Raw genomic sequence first — 13,971 nt, forward strand, 5'->3', positions numbered from 1 at the left:
ATACAACGCAGATATGTGTGTGTGTGTGTGTGTGTGTGTGTGTCTGTGCACACATGTATTTGTAAGGTGCACTAATGCTAGGTTAAAGAAAATAGAAGGAAAACCATTGCAATTGAGTTAGTAAGGTTAAGACAGGCTAATTTTGATAATCAGTCAGACACTGGAAATTATGTTAACAGCAATTTTTCTCTTCTAGCTTGGATGTCCAGGCTGTGAATCCACAGCTTTGAGTAAGACCCCAACTTGACACTTCTGCCATCAGAGTTTCAAGAGAGATTAGTGAAAATACTCTGTTCCAGAGGTTCGTTTGCCAGATCTGCTGGCTTACATGTAATTATGTTGTATGAGATGAGAGAGTTTCCCTAAATTAAGTAGCTAAGCTGGCTGCTTAGCCTCTGTTAGCTGAAGTACAACTTGCTGATGCAAATCATGACTGTGTTGGAATATGGTGGAGGAGCAGAAGGTAGGATGAGAGAATTTATTCAAAACACAGAATTCTCTAACTATTCTCTCTTCTCTACAAGGTGTGCATTGTATAAACCATGCTATTTCATATAATTTATATACTTGTGTCCACACAAATATATACAGGCACTCTGCACAAGTAAATGTACTTTCTCTTATGCTATTTCTCTTGACTGTTAAACAAGCTCAATGCTCAGCATCAAAGTTGAAAGTGTAAACATATTCCAAGCATGGTCTTAATGTGAAATTAAATTACAGAAGTAGATTTTACAGTGAGTCTACTTTTTGTTCTGCAACATCTCTTGATAATGCTGCTCTAGAGTGAATAGTGATAAAAAAGTTACGGAGTTACAAGTTTTTTTCCTTATCTAGTAATTGAAACTAAAGAAAGAAGGTAGAAAGGAATCCACTGATTTTAGCTTTCTGATAATATTTTTCACTGCCACTGCAATCCTGGATGAGTGGCAGCTTTCTGAATGTTAAAATTGATACCTTAATGCAGTGTAACTAAACTCTCTCAAATTGGCTGTTTTTCCACCTAAAATGCCTTCTCATTCTTCACCATCTAAACTAAAATGCTCCTAAACTGACAACTTTACACAACCGCATTCCAAATAACTTAAATATAATAAATACCTTCTATGTGGATGGCTTCTTTGATTGTTCAAGAGAGGCTGGCTATCTGCCCTAAAAATAGCATTCCCACTATGATTTCTAACATCAAATAGCAACTGATATGCTGATGTTTCCTGATGTGACAGATGGCAGTTGTCATGCTATTTAATAATAAGTTTTGTGTGACTCTTTGGAGAATATTTTTGAGAGTAAGAAATAAACAAAATTCTGGATGTTAATAATACATCTGCATGAATCCTTTCCCCTCCCAATCCATAAAGTTATTTTATTACTGTATACAAAATCTAGTGAAAGTCTGCATTTATCTCTATTAGTCTCATGGTTGTGTCACTGCTCTCCCCTCTCCTTCCAAATCTTTCTCTAAAGGAATACCTAAGTGAGGGGTAGCTAGCCAGCAAGACACACAGATTCTATGTACCAATTAGTTGATTCTATGCACCAATTATTTGTTCCCTCTGATCTAATGCAAGACAACAGATCCAGCAGTGAATACCTTTGGTTTTAAGGAGAAGGTGCTGAGGGTCCCTATGTGCATGCTAAGCTTGGTGCACTTGAGAAGAACATGAGATGAGCTCTACAGCCCTTTTTCTACTGGTGTGGCTAGAACAGACTAACTTTAAATGGTCTAAAGTTAGGCCAAATGGAAAAGGAAATTATTAACTTATATTTAGAATTTTGAAACAGAGAAGGAAACAACTAAATCTTTGAGGCCACAAATCTAATTTGTGGTGTAATCTAGGTGGTGTTTGATCGGATCCTTAAAATGGTGGTTTTGCCTCTGACAGCAGGAGGCCACAAAGGGGCTTCCTCCAGCTGTAAACATGCAAGAGAGAGCATCCTTTCCATACATTTAAATCCTCCTCTAGCATTAGCAGGAACGAAGGGGCAATGACAGCACATTGGCATTCAATGCTTACCTTTGTAAGCAGCATCAAGAGCTGAGGCAATGCTACACTAAAAAAAAAAAAAAAAATCGCACTGGCACTTAGGTGCTGACATCAGACCCAGAAAAGGGCACAGACTGACAGCTCATGATTAGCTGGAAAGCACAGCAGCAGCAACATAGGAAGTAAACTATTTCAAAGTTAACTGGAATTCTCACATCCAAACTACCCTTTTTTTAAACTCTAAACCTCTGTCACGAAACAGATGTTCATATAGACATGTGAGTGGGTTATATGGTGGTTTCTGTAGAGTCTAATCTTCCCTGATGCCAATGTCTTTGTAGCCTATCCTGTTGCTCTATGAGGACAAAAATGACAAGATGAAGAAATTTCCTGTCTTCTATTTCAGATTTTCCTGCACATGACATTATCTGCCCATCAGTCTCAGTCTGACTTTCGATTCTTCCATCTTTAAAGCTGTATCCGTAACTGGGGGGAACTGGTTCAGTCAGTGTCTCCTGACTAGATAAGCTGAGCTTTGATATGATTCAGATAGAAACTAGTTCTAAATCTAATGTGTAAAAAGATAAAAGGCAACTATTGCATAACTAAAGATGACTTTTACACATATATGTGTATAGATTTTAATCTATGCACCTATATGCAGCTGCTTTGCACAGCCAGCTTTGGTGCTTACTGTATCCCCTTTTCGTTTTTTTTAAATAACTGAATTTTTTTCTTGGCTTAAGACAGTTTAAAGGAGAACACTCTAAAATGAGTTTTCCCCCCTTTGATTCAGCCAGTTCCTTTCTACCAATAAGCAGAAGCAAAATACGAGTTATCCATGACAACTGTGTGTATCAAAATGCACACGTTAAGAAAAAAGGTAGAACTGCAAACTTCCTTCCAAAAGTTAGCTGTTTTTAAGAAAATGACCTAATTAAGAGCAAACAGCATAAAAAATGTTAATTTTTTAAATTACTTAAAGTGTATTGAAGATAGTGTTATAAGACTTCAAATGAAGTCTTAGTCATACTAAATTCTAATGTGGACTCTGTCACTATCTTCCACTCCACAAGAACTCCATCCTCTTATCCCCACCCACTAGCAAAAACACCATTCTGATTTTAGAAGGCTCCAGAATGGTCAAGTTCCAGTTTCCTTCTTTTCCTGGAAGGCTTTGGCAGTGTAATTCTGACCTGTGGTTTGACATGTCAATTCCAACTCTCTCATCACCCACATGCTGTTAAAGGGTGAATGGCTTTGGATGGATGACAAAAAACACCTGCTGAGGTCTAGCAGAAAACAGAACTGTCTCGCAGAAAACAGAATGAAGATGGGAGGGAATATTGGGTGGGGAAATACATACTGGGGGTGAAGATGTGTTTGTGGGAGAGGATTGTTTAGTTTGGGTTTTTTGGTCTCGTTTGAATTTGTGGCATTGGTATGCCAGAGAAGAGAAAAATAAACTGAAGGAGCTGAGGGGAAGCAGAATATCTGAGGTGCTTCCAGTACTCTCTCAAACGGGTTATGTAAAGCTGCTGTGTTCTTCTACAGGCAGATGAACTGGGAATTGCCCTGCTTTGACATGTGCAGCTAAATCACAGAGACTGCAAGACTCCATCAAGCACAATTAAGCCACAATGCAGAATGGCATCACTGCAAGTAGTGCATTACTCTGAGTGTGTTAATGTTCTACTGGTACCCAGGAGTGTTTTCTCTTGCTAGACTCCACAGCAACACTTCCAACTTTCAGCCATCTGGCTGCTGCTCTGGATTTTATGGCCAAGATTTGTCTGTGAGGAACCTGAATGGCTGGAGGACACCTTTTTTTAACACCATCTCATTTTAACACATATGCACTGACAGAATAACAGCAAGCCTCATTGTTCAATTAATTTATTCTTTTGTTAAAAACATGCAGCAGTAATCAGGCCTTTTAATGGGTATAATTCTTTTGCATAACAGCAGTAATTAACTGAAGCAACTTACAGCAAAAACATAGTACTAGTGGTCAAAAGCTTTTAGGAGAAAATTGCAAATTAACTAAGAAGTTAATTCCATATGCACAGCTGGAGCCAGGCTTGTGCGTGTGACAGGCAGAACCACAACACTAGTGAGGCTGAGATCATCACTCAGGCCTAACCCAAAGCAGAAGGAAACATCAGATAAATATCTGTAAATAAACTCAAAAGACACTTCCAAAGTTTAACCATACACTGCCAACATTTTTTCTTTCTTAATCCGAAAGTTTTAAAATGCACATAAATGGAATAGAAACATAATCAAGAATGCAGTTAAATCATCACAAGCAAATTAGACAAAGCAACTCCAAACTAACAGGAACCCTAGAACTTTGCACGCAGGCTACATACTTCGTAATCTATCTTTAAGAAAGAAAGTGTAAAGTATTAAACTACATAGTAAACTCAACCACATGCAGAACTGAAAATGGGGTAGTTTATCAAATATACAAATTCTAGTACCTGTTAAACTTAATCATCTAAACAGCTTCAAGAAATACTGCAGACAATAGATATCTGTAGCATCTGTATCTAAAGAACAAGAAGGCATATACAAACCAAAATATTCTTTCTTGGATGACAGACCAAGTTTAAAAATGCAAGTTCAGAAACACAAGATTTCCAAATGGCCCAAACAGGTCTTTTCTCTTGCCATTCTCATTGTATATACATCATGGGAGAATCCCAAAAAATTTTATCCCCTTAGCTAAATTTTGAGATAGTGGCCAACTACTTAGGTCTTTGCTGTTATTTTGTATTGGTCTCTAGACAAAACATCTGAATAAACCAAAAGCAAACATGAGTTGCTGCTGCATCTTTGTCACTTTTTGTATGTTCCATCACATAATTCACTTAAGCTTAAGCTGCCTGTACACATCAGCACTTCCAACATACAGTAAATGACATAAAATAGCTCTAAATTGCAAAACCACTGTGTATAATCAGTTTTTCTTATGTTCTCCTCACCATAATTAAACCACATGGATTCCTACACAGTACTCTCCAAAATTATTAGATTTATACTACCAGCTTGCTGTCTTGAAGCTGACTTCTGGCCAACTTAACTAAAGAGTAAAATTCACAAACACCTCTAAAAAGTGATGACTTTCTTAAAGACTGCCAACAACTGTGCTACCTCATTTTAAGATACCAGAGTATCCATCCTTTTCAACAGATTTTCAATCTCTAATGACATTACCTTGCAGGTCTTACTCTGATCTCTGTTAGATCAGTTTCAGATAAGCCTCTCTTAGCAGTGGAAAAAACCCACCACTGTCAACACTTTATTTTCATTCCAAGAGGTAACAACATGCATTAAACAAATGCATCAAGAAATGCTGAAAAGATGCAAAAAATACAGAAATTACTTTTCTGCTTGCTGCAGTCATGAGAGCTAATACAAAATGAACACATGCAACAAATCAACAACTTAAAAAAAACCAAAACTCTTTTTCATATTTGGCATCTAGGACATCAGTCAGTTTTGTAATCTAGAATTTTATTTTCCTCTAGACTATCTGTACAATCTGTTCATTTTGCCATTAAAGGCAACAAAACTAAACAGAAATTAGCAACACATCCACAAACAGCAAACACTTCACTTTCCAGTTCAGCAGTGCTCCTAAAGCCTAGGAAACTACATTAAATTTGCCTTGAAACACAAGCCCAGAGACAAATCCTAAATTCTAGAAAGCTAACACTAGGAAGCCAAGAGATGCCCTGGCAAACTGGGAAAATGACTCAGCCAGGGTGGGACCAAGGGTCTCATTCTGCACCACGGACACTGAGACCCTGGGCAGGAGCACTCAGGCATGTGGCTCCTGTGGCAATTAAGCCATGACATTTCAAAACCTCATGGAGAGCTGGGCTTTGGCAGGGCTCCTCCCTGGGCTGCTGACACGCTGCAGCTCAGCGTGCAGGGTTACACAACCACCTGTCCTTCAGCTCTGCTGAGAGGAAAGAGCCCCAGGAGGAGCCCTCAATTGCACTCCTCGTGTTCAGATTTGTTATTATTTCTCAGCTACCATGATGAAAACTCTATAATCCAAAATAGCCTGCTGTCTTAAAGGGCATCTTATGCTATACTTTAGTATTTGAGGGCTGCACAAGAATGCAGGAATATATATCCAGAACAGCAATAAACAAATAGGATAAATTGAAATAAATCAATTCTTCTTGCTGCTGCTGGCCCTCTACCACACCAGGCACCATTAGCTCTGTGATGGCTGAGCAGAAGGTAGGTTTCCTGAAAGGCACCTCAGTAATGAAAGTGAAAATTAACATTCTTTGTCCCACAACTTCAAAAATTAACATTGGCACAGGATCCACACAGATAGTTCCCTCCATAAGTGGAGGAGAAACACTTCTGTATCAAGCAGATCAGATGTGTATATTATCCTCCAAAACTGAGCAACAAATGCAAAAAAAGAAACAAAAGGCTGTTTTGGCAAGTCAGCCTACACATACTGTGCAGGGGGAGAAAAGCCACCTCAGGCAAGGTTGGAGAAAAAGAGGAGGCAGTTTTGCAACACCTGCATCTAGCCAGCTCTGCAGCATTTTCAGTTTTTGGTCATGAGAAACTCTGAATGCCACAGAATTTTTCCCGTATATTTTTAGTTGTTCTCATCAGTTAAACAAGCCTCTGTGGCATTTATAAGCATTCATTTTTACGAAACTGATGAAATATTAAGAGTGATGGCTCATGGTAAGAAGGCTGCCAGCAATTTATTTTTTTAATATAGTTTCTTTTTCAAAAGATGCCACAAACAAATCAAGTTCTTTTGGTCTTCTTACTTTTTTTTTCCCAAAAGATTTTAATACAGTCAAAAAGCTGTAATTTATCAGAGAGTGTTTAATCAAAAATGCCAAAAGGTATAACATTCAATTCTGCCATCACTGCCTTGTAGCTTTAGTTCTCTCAAAAAGCAGGCTTTATTCCTCAAAATCCTCTGCTCCTGAGACCAGTCAGAGTGCCTGGAGTGTAAGGGATTTCCTTGACTGCAATAATTAATGCTAAACCAACAACATGAATCCAGCATAAATGGAAAACCAAAACCATGGAGCATCTTACAACCTCAAGAAAAGATCCTAGTCCAAAGTGGCCCAATAAAAGGCCCAATGTGCTCAACTCAAACACTTTTTCACAACTACACAACACCCTACTGGCCCAGTTGTTTTCTCATTGCTTCCTTAACTATTCTGTTTTCCTGCCTGAATAAAAAAGCCCCTTAAATCCTGCAAAGATGCATTTTTGTCTTTACAATAGTGAAATACACCAATTTAGAATAACAAGGACACTTGGATGATAGAGATTCAGTCTATTTATGAGGGCAGAAAATGATGGGAGTGAGTTTGAGCAATACATGTATCAATCACAGTGCTTAAAAATGTCAGTACAAGAAAATGTTCTCTAGTAACTTCTTCTCCATAACTAAAAGCAACCACTGCTAGGGTATGAAAAATTAATGCACACAATTTTTTGTAATATATTCCTAATGCTTTATTATTCACAAGATTTACAACTACTACATACTTTTCCAGTAACATATTTCCTGTTCTGCATGTATTCAATATACAGATTAAGACTGTAGGATAACAACAGTGATAGGTTTAACCTTATTTTCCACCTGTTTATAGAGCCAGAGATATTCATAATCAGCCTACAATTCTATTCTATCAATTTGAAAGAACATTTAAAAATGCTTTCCATTTAAGCATTATGAACACAAAAGCTTTCCTAAAAACCTTGCTGCAATCTCAACCCACTGATCATTCATTACTTTAAAGACTTTTATATTTGTTACATGAAAAGCAATAGTCAAACTTTATAATTGCTCCATTAGTCACTGGAAGCACTGTCATGTCTCAGTATGGTGTTCACTCTTATCTAGAGGGCCAAGCACACTCTGGTGTCACCACACCCCTCTTCAGATGTTGAAGCTACAAAGCAATACAAGAAACAGCCTTACTCAGAAAGCTTCTAGACATGAAAGGAAACAGGAAAGCCCCTGACCAGAAAAGCAACTGAAATATGACATGCTGACAGGTAAGACAGCAGCCAGTGACCCCCTCAGTGCCATGGGATCAACACCTTTTACAGCCCTTTTATCACGTGATTTCGTCACTACTGCAGGTACAAATATCCACTAAAATCTTGCTTTAAAAAGATCAAAGATAATCAGCTTTTTCTGATTAGTCTGTGGTGCTGTTAGGAGAAGGGGAACAGGTGAAGTCTGCAGACTCCATTGGCAGCCTTTGAATGATCAAGGAATTTCAAATTACTTTTCCCAGCCACCTCCAGTCATGCCTTGCATTCTGCTTCATTCCCACAGCACAGCTGCAGCCACAGCCAACTTCACTTCCAGGCTAATGCTCATATTTGTCCTCAGGGCTAGAATTATTTTCTGTGTTGTGAATAGCAGTAGCATGTTTGCTTACAGAGCTACTATGAGCCACACCATATCCTGATACAGTCATTAGTAAATATTAAGTTATCTACTAATATCAGTCTAAATATCTCTACAAAAGCCAACACCTGAGAACTCATATGAATATTGGCTGTTCCCATTAAGTGTGTGCTGCTTACATTATTGAGTAATGAAATCCACTAATATAGAAACCTTTATTTAAACACCTAGCAACACCTAAGAGGAAAAAATTACCAAAGCAAGTCTATGACTCCATATCTCAGAGAAAAATTTCAAATCAAATACCTCACAAAAGATACTTGATATCTTTATGCTGCAAGGAAAGATCGATATAAATATTTTTAAGCCTTTGTGTAATTCACTATCTTTTGCCTTGCGAGACAGATGATGAAGGAAGAAAAATATCTGATAAGAAAAATATCATCTGCATCTGAGATGATTCATGCTTTTTTATTTACAGAAATAGCCCTTTAAGTAACTTAATACTTAACTTTTTTTTCTTGGAGTAAAAAGTGCTCTTAGACCACTTACCCAGTTTTGTCATTCTGTGGGGCTCACAGATGTTCAGTATCTTACAATCCAGTAAGAGAGATGAAGCCTGCACTAAAACTGCAATTTAAACCTTTTATAAAGACAAAAAAAGCATTTATACTTAAAAAAGCGTGCACTAAGGTAGGATGATGACTGTAGCAACAGGCTAAAGCAAACACAGCACTGTTTTATATCCTTTTCCAGCAGATGAAGTTTAACCCAGAGCTGGAATGACAGCAAATCTGATGACCATTTGGCCTTCACTCTGAGTGTAAACATGCTCTTGTAAATCAATTTGCAATGGATATGTATGCATGTAAAAGACCTCTGAACTCCGCACAGCTTAGTGAACAAAGCCAAATTTGTGTGTGGAAACAGAGGAAGACAGAGGGTCCATCTAACTGCAGAACTTAGCACTTCATGGTGACACATCTGCTTGCAGACAAGCACAGAGTGGCTCTGCAAACACAACTCCTTGGCAATTTAACAGTGTACAGTATTGGCAGCCACTTCAGAGCCCTCAGTTCTTCAGTTTTCACTTCAGTTAGCACAGAGATACACATAAATGACAGGATATTCACCAATGTGTCTAGCCTTTCTCTTAAAGAGGGAGTATATCAATAAGCCCTTTTGAGTCAGAATAATTACTTCACATCTTATTCTGCTTCTGGTACTGTAAATGCAATGTGTTTTCAATGTAGAAACCCTCAAAGAATACACTGTCATGTTTGTTTTAGGTTGCAAAACTTTCATTGTAACGAATCTCGGTATTTCTAAAGTATTCTTTGGCACCTTCAACACAAACCTGGGGGGTGGAACTTCCCCATCCCTGAAGGGATTAGTATATTCATACAAGAATCCCACCTATGAATAGTGGCTGCAGAGAAATGGTCCCATACTGAAGCTGAAAACAGACTGCACTGAGCTAACCTTGAAGGATTTCATACCATTAAAGATAAGTGTCCTTTGAATTCATTCTCACCAAAGATCACAAAGTTCTGCAATAAGACTTTATTTGATGTATAGCACAACAGAAAATCAGTCTTCATGTTTCCCCAGGCCCAGCTGACTTACCTGTAACCAAAGGCTGGATCACAATGAACAAAAGAGATTATAGTTCAAATACAGAAGAACCATTTCTCATTGAACCAAAGTGTTTGTGAGCAAATTCCTTCCTTAATACAAGAGCTTTTCTAGATTTTGAGATTCAATAGCTGATAACATATGAAGAACAAAATATTTAGACTATCAGAATACTGTCTTGGCTGCCCATTGTCTTGCATTATTTTTCCTGTGAATTCATAATCTTTAAGACATCTGTTAACTCAAGCTGGCAAAGAAAGGGATCTCAAGGAGGAGGAAAGCAAATGAATCATTTATCATCTGCCTTCTCTCCTCTGACTGATTCTCTGCTGATTTCAAATGATACAGCAACAGCTTCTTTATAAAAGGCATCACTGTTATCTTCCAATTTTGCCTATGTTAAATTTTTTTCTTCTACTCATGTGACCTGCCCTTATTTCCAGGGCTGGATTTACCTCTTAGTTACCCTGCACATATTCAGATTTCTCATCACTTTATTCTTTGGTGTATATATATATATATATATCATATTCTTTGATGCATATATATGCATCCTCTGTTTTAAATGACTACTGTGCTATGAAAGGGAGAAATAAAGGACTGATAGCACATTCACCCAAGTAAATTTTTGAAGATAGGCAACTGAAAATTAAATTGTTCCAGTGCTGTCCAGCATGGAGTTGTGTGGTGTTAAAAGAAATAAACATAAAGCTCTAAAAGCTTCTGTGTTTGAAGTTAGCAGTTAAAGGACGCAATGCATTCCTGAGGCCAGCCCAGGACAGTCACCTGAGCCATCTGTGCCTGAGAGATGCCTAACAGGAGAGCCCTGGCAAGAGAGGAAGACACTGCAGCAGTGCCCAATACTGCAATATAGCAACATGGCTTGGACCTTCAAGTCTCCTGGCATGGGCTAATGGACTATGGGCAACATTTACTCCTGGTAACCTTTTCACCTGTGCTGTCACCCCATCCACAACATATTCCTCTCAGCCTTTCCTGCTATCCTCTTATCCGGTCCTTTTTTTTTTTCCAGGCACAATGACATTTTTAGTAAATATAGAGTAGTAAGTTTTCATTTCAAAACACTAGCCTGGGACACAGTGTGGCTTTAACCTGCAATAACTTACAACTTGTGCCCTGAGCATTCAAGACTACAAGTTCCTGTCTGTACAGTATATTTCTATTTGGCCAGCAGCCAGAAAAGTAGGGAAGTAGTGATTTTGATGGACTAGGACTGGACCAGGATCTCTGCTTAATGAACTACAGCTAACATTTTTCTTAATTTTTGTTGTTGCTGTTTTTGTTTAGGTTTCCCTACTGTGTGGATGATCAAACACTGGCACAGGTTGCTCAGAGTTTGTGGAGTCTCTGTCCCTGGAGATACTCAAAACCTAACTCAACATGATCCTGGGCAACTGGCTCTAGCTGTCCCTGCTTGAGCAAAGGGCCGACCCAGACCTTTTCCAGAGGTGCCTTCCAATATGAGCTATGCTGTCACCCTATTTTAAGGCTATTCTTTAAAACCCTTATGCCCCATGACTCTGTCTTATTTCTCTGTCATTAATCTTCCTTGCCTACAGCTTGATTGCTGAAATCCAACCAAGCCTCCCAAGCTTCTCAAAGGCATTCTCCTTTCTCTGAGCCAGCCTTTGACAGGTAAAGATACCAAGAGCAGAGTTTATTATTGCAACCACGTGTGAGCTGTCAGCAAAGCCACAGAAATCAAATTTCATATATTTGATGCCTTTCCTTGTTTACAAAGCACGTGTTAGTGTAACCCATCCTTCAGCTTGCCAGGCTGAGCCAAACTCCCTTATGATCTTATCTGCAGCAAATGCCAATTGGGATAAGAAAGAAAATACCAGAACTGTAACTATGAGGATTGGCATTTCACTAGGGAATAGCAGACAGCCTTTCTTTAGCACTTTTCCTTTGTCTCTTTTCTTCTTAACTGGTAAGACTGCCACTAAGATAGCTGAAATACAAGGTGAAATGAAACCTTCATCATTGTAATAAAAATGCTCCAGAACAAACATTTATTTTTATCATCATAGAGAAGTCAGGAAGGTAAACTTCCTCATTTTTGCTCTTGATTTTATTTTGACAAAGATGACATAAGGTGAGTGAAAAAAAGAATTTTTTCTTCTGCCTAGAAATACACGAAACTTCTATATACACCTCCATGAAACTTCTACGTACATCTCAATGTTATTAAATTATTTCATCTTTGTACAAAGAACGTGACATCCAAAGGCATCCAATAATTCTTTCATGAGCAGCAGAACTAGTGAAGCTTGGAGAACCATGGATTTTCACCCTGTCAGGACTCATCCCCATATGGGGCACCAATTGTTGGCATTGGTGCTTAGCACCAGTTCATTATCTTACTGTAAAATTTTCATACCTTCTCTCTGTGAATTCCCACAAGCAGCTACTCACAATACTGACTCCTTTTCTCTTTCTTCTGCATGGACAGCTGACTCCTTCCTGCCCCTTGCACACCCACCTGACCCTTCCTCCTCACAGCACAACTTCCAAGTCCTCTGGAGCAGCTAACCCACTCTTTTATACCACTCATCCTCACTGGACACAGCTGTGGCCTGTTAAGGGCAGGGCTGTTCCTACTCTTTGGCAATCAGTACAGCTGCAGCTCCTCAGGGGTGAGATTGCCTTCAGCACTGTCTCTATTCTCCTACAATCCATCCTCCCACAGCACCCAATGCCTTCTAATCACCTCAACCTTCTCCCACCACATCTTGCCCCAGCTTCCACTTGTGTCCTACACCTGCACAGCTGGGAAGGTGATAGTAGATGCTGGGACTGCTTCAGAGCAGCACAGGCACTGACTAACTGCCCAGCACCCCTGTGTGACTTGGCCACTGCCTGTTGCCTCTCAGAACTGAGGTTTTCATTCCCTTAGAAGCACTAATTCCCCTATTCCACTTTCAATTTAAAAGAACTATTGTGTTCCTATAATTATGGAACAATTATGTTCCTCTACCCTTTTGCCAACTGTAGCTGGTTTTTGAAACCTCATGCAGAGGGTTCAAAAAATCAAGGGGAATAGGGCGAATAAACAGATGCTCTTAAAAAAGTATTTGTTCCCTTAAGAAATTGGAATAAAATTCCTAGTAGCAAAGACCTCCAGAATGTCACAGGACAACAGTGTCTTTGGTGTTATGATTTCAAGGACTCTTCTCTCATGTGCAAATCACTATTTATGTATTCAGAAAACAACATCAGAGCCTTCATATCATGAAATGAGGTTTATAATAAGTTTCCTGCGGGACCTTAACAATTAAGTTTTCATGAAGATATACACCATTTATGAAGAATCTCTTAATGACAAATTTGTCTTTTCCTCTTCAAGGACATAGTAAAATTTTTATTTCAAATGCAGTTCTGTCTCCCACACTACATTTTTGGATTTGAAAAACAAGAAGAGTAAGGAAGAAAATAAAATCCTCATAGCTTTCTATATTGTATAGTAATCAGTTGTCTGCTTATGGGAAACAATACCCTTCAGCGTAGTAGTAGTTTCTTGGTGTTAGGTCCAGTATTTACACTAAAAAGCTGAAAATCTAATAAAACCTTTATTATCTTACATAATGAAATAGCTGCTAAAGATCTGTCTCCTTTACACTGCAGACTGCCAGAAAGTGGTCCATTTCCACAATAATTGTTTTTGGTCCCAAAGATAATGTAGTTTGCAATATGTTTCTAAACATTAACTTCAAATAACCACTTGAGCAGTGTCTCACTCTTGCATCAAGCATTGAATTTCACAACACAAATGGTGGGAAAGCCCCAAAACACAGCAAAGACATAGTCCAAACAAACCTATGTGCTGGATTTTAACCACTCTGCCATTCTCTGGAAATGGTGAGTTCACATTTGTTTACCCAGTTTTTGGCACAGAAC

General features: G+C 38.6%; 1 protein-coding gene across 3 annotated transcripts in view; it reads right to left on the reverse strand.

Annotated features, from left to right (window-relative positions):
* The window catches only part of SH3KBP1 (SH3 domain containing kinase binding protein 1), a 213,125-nt gene that overhangs the window by 108,595 nt on the left and 90,559 nt on the right, over positions 1 to 13,971 (reverse strand). The gene's annotated exons all lie outside the window — the stretch shown is intronic.

This window comes from Melospiza georgiana, chromosome 2 (assembly GCF_028018845.1).
Source record: "Melospiza georgiana isolate bMelGeo1 chromosome 2, bMelGeo1.pri, whole genome shotgun sequence".
NCBI classification, from domain to species: domain Eukaryota; kingdom Metazoa; phylum Chordata; class Aves; order Passeriformes; family Passerellidae; genus Melospiza; species Melospiza georgiana.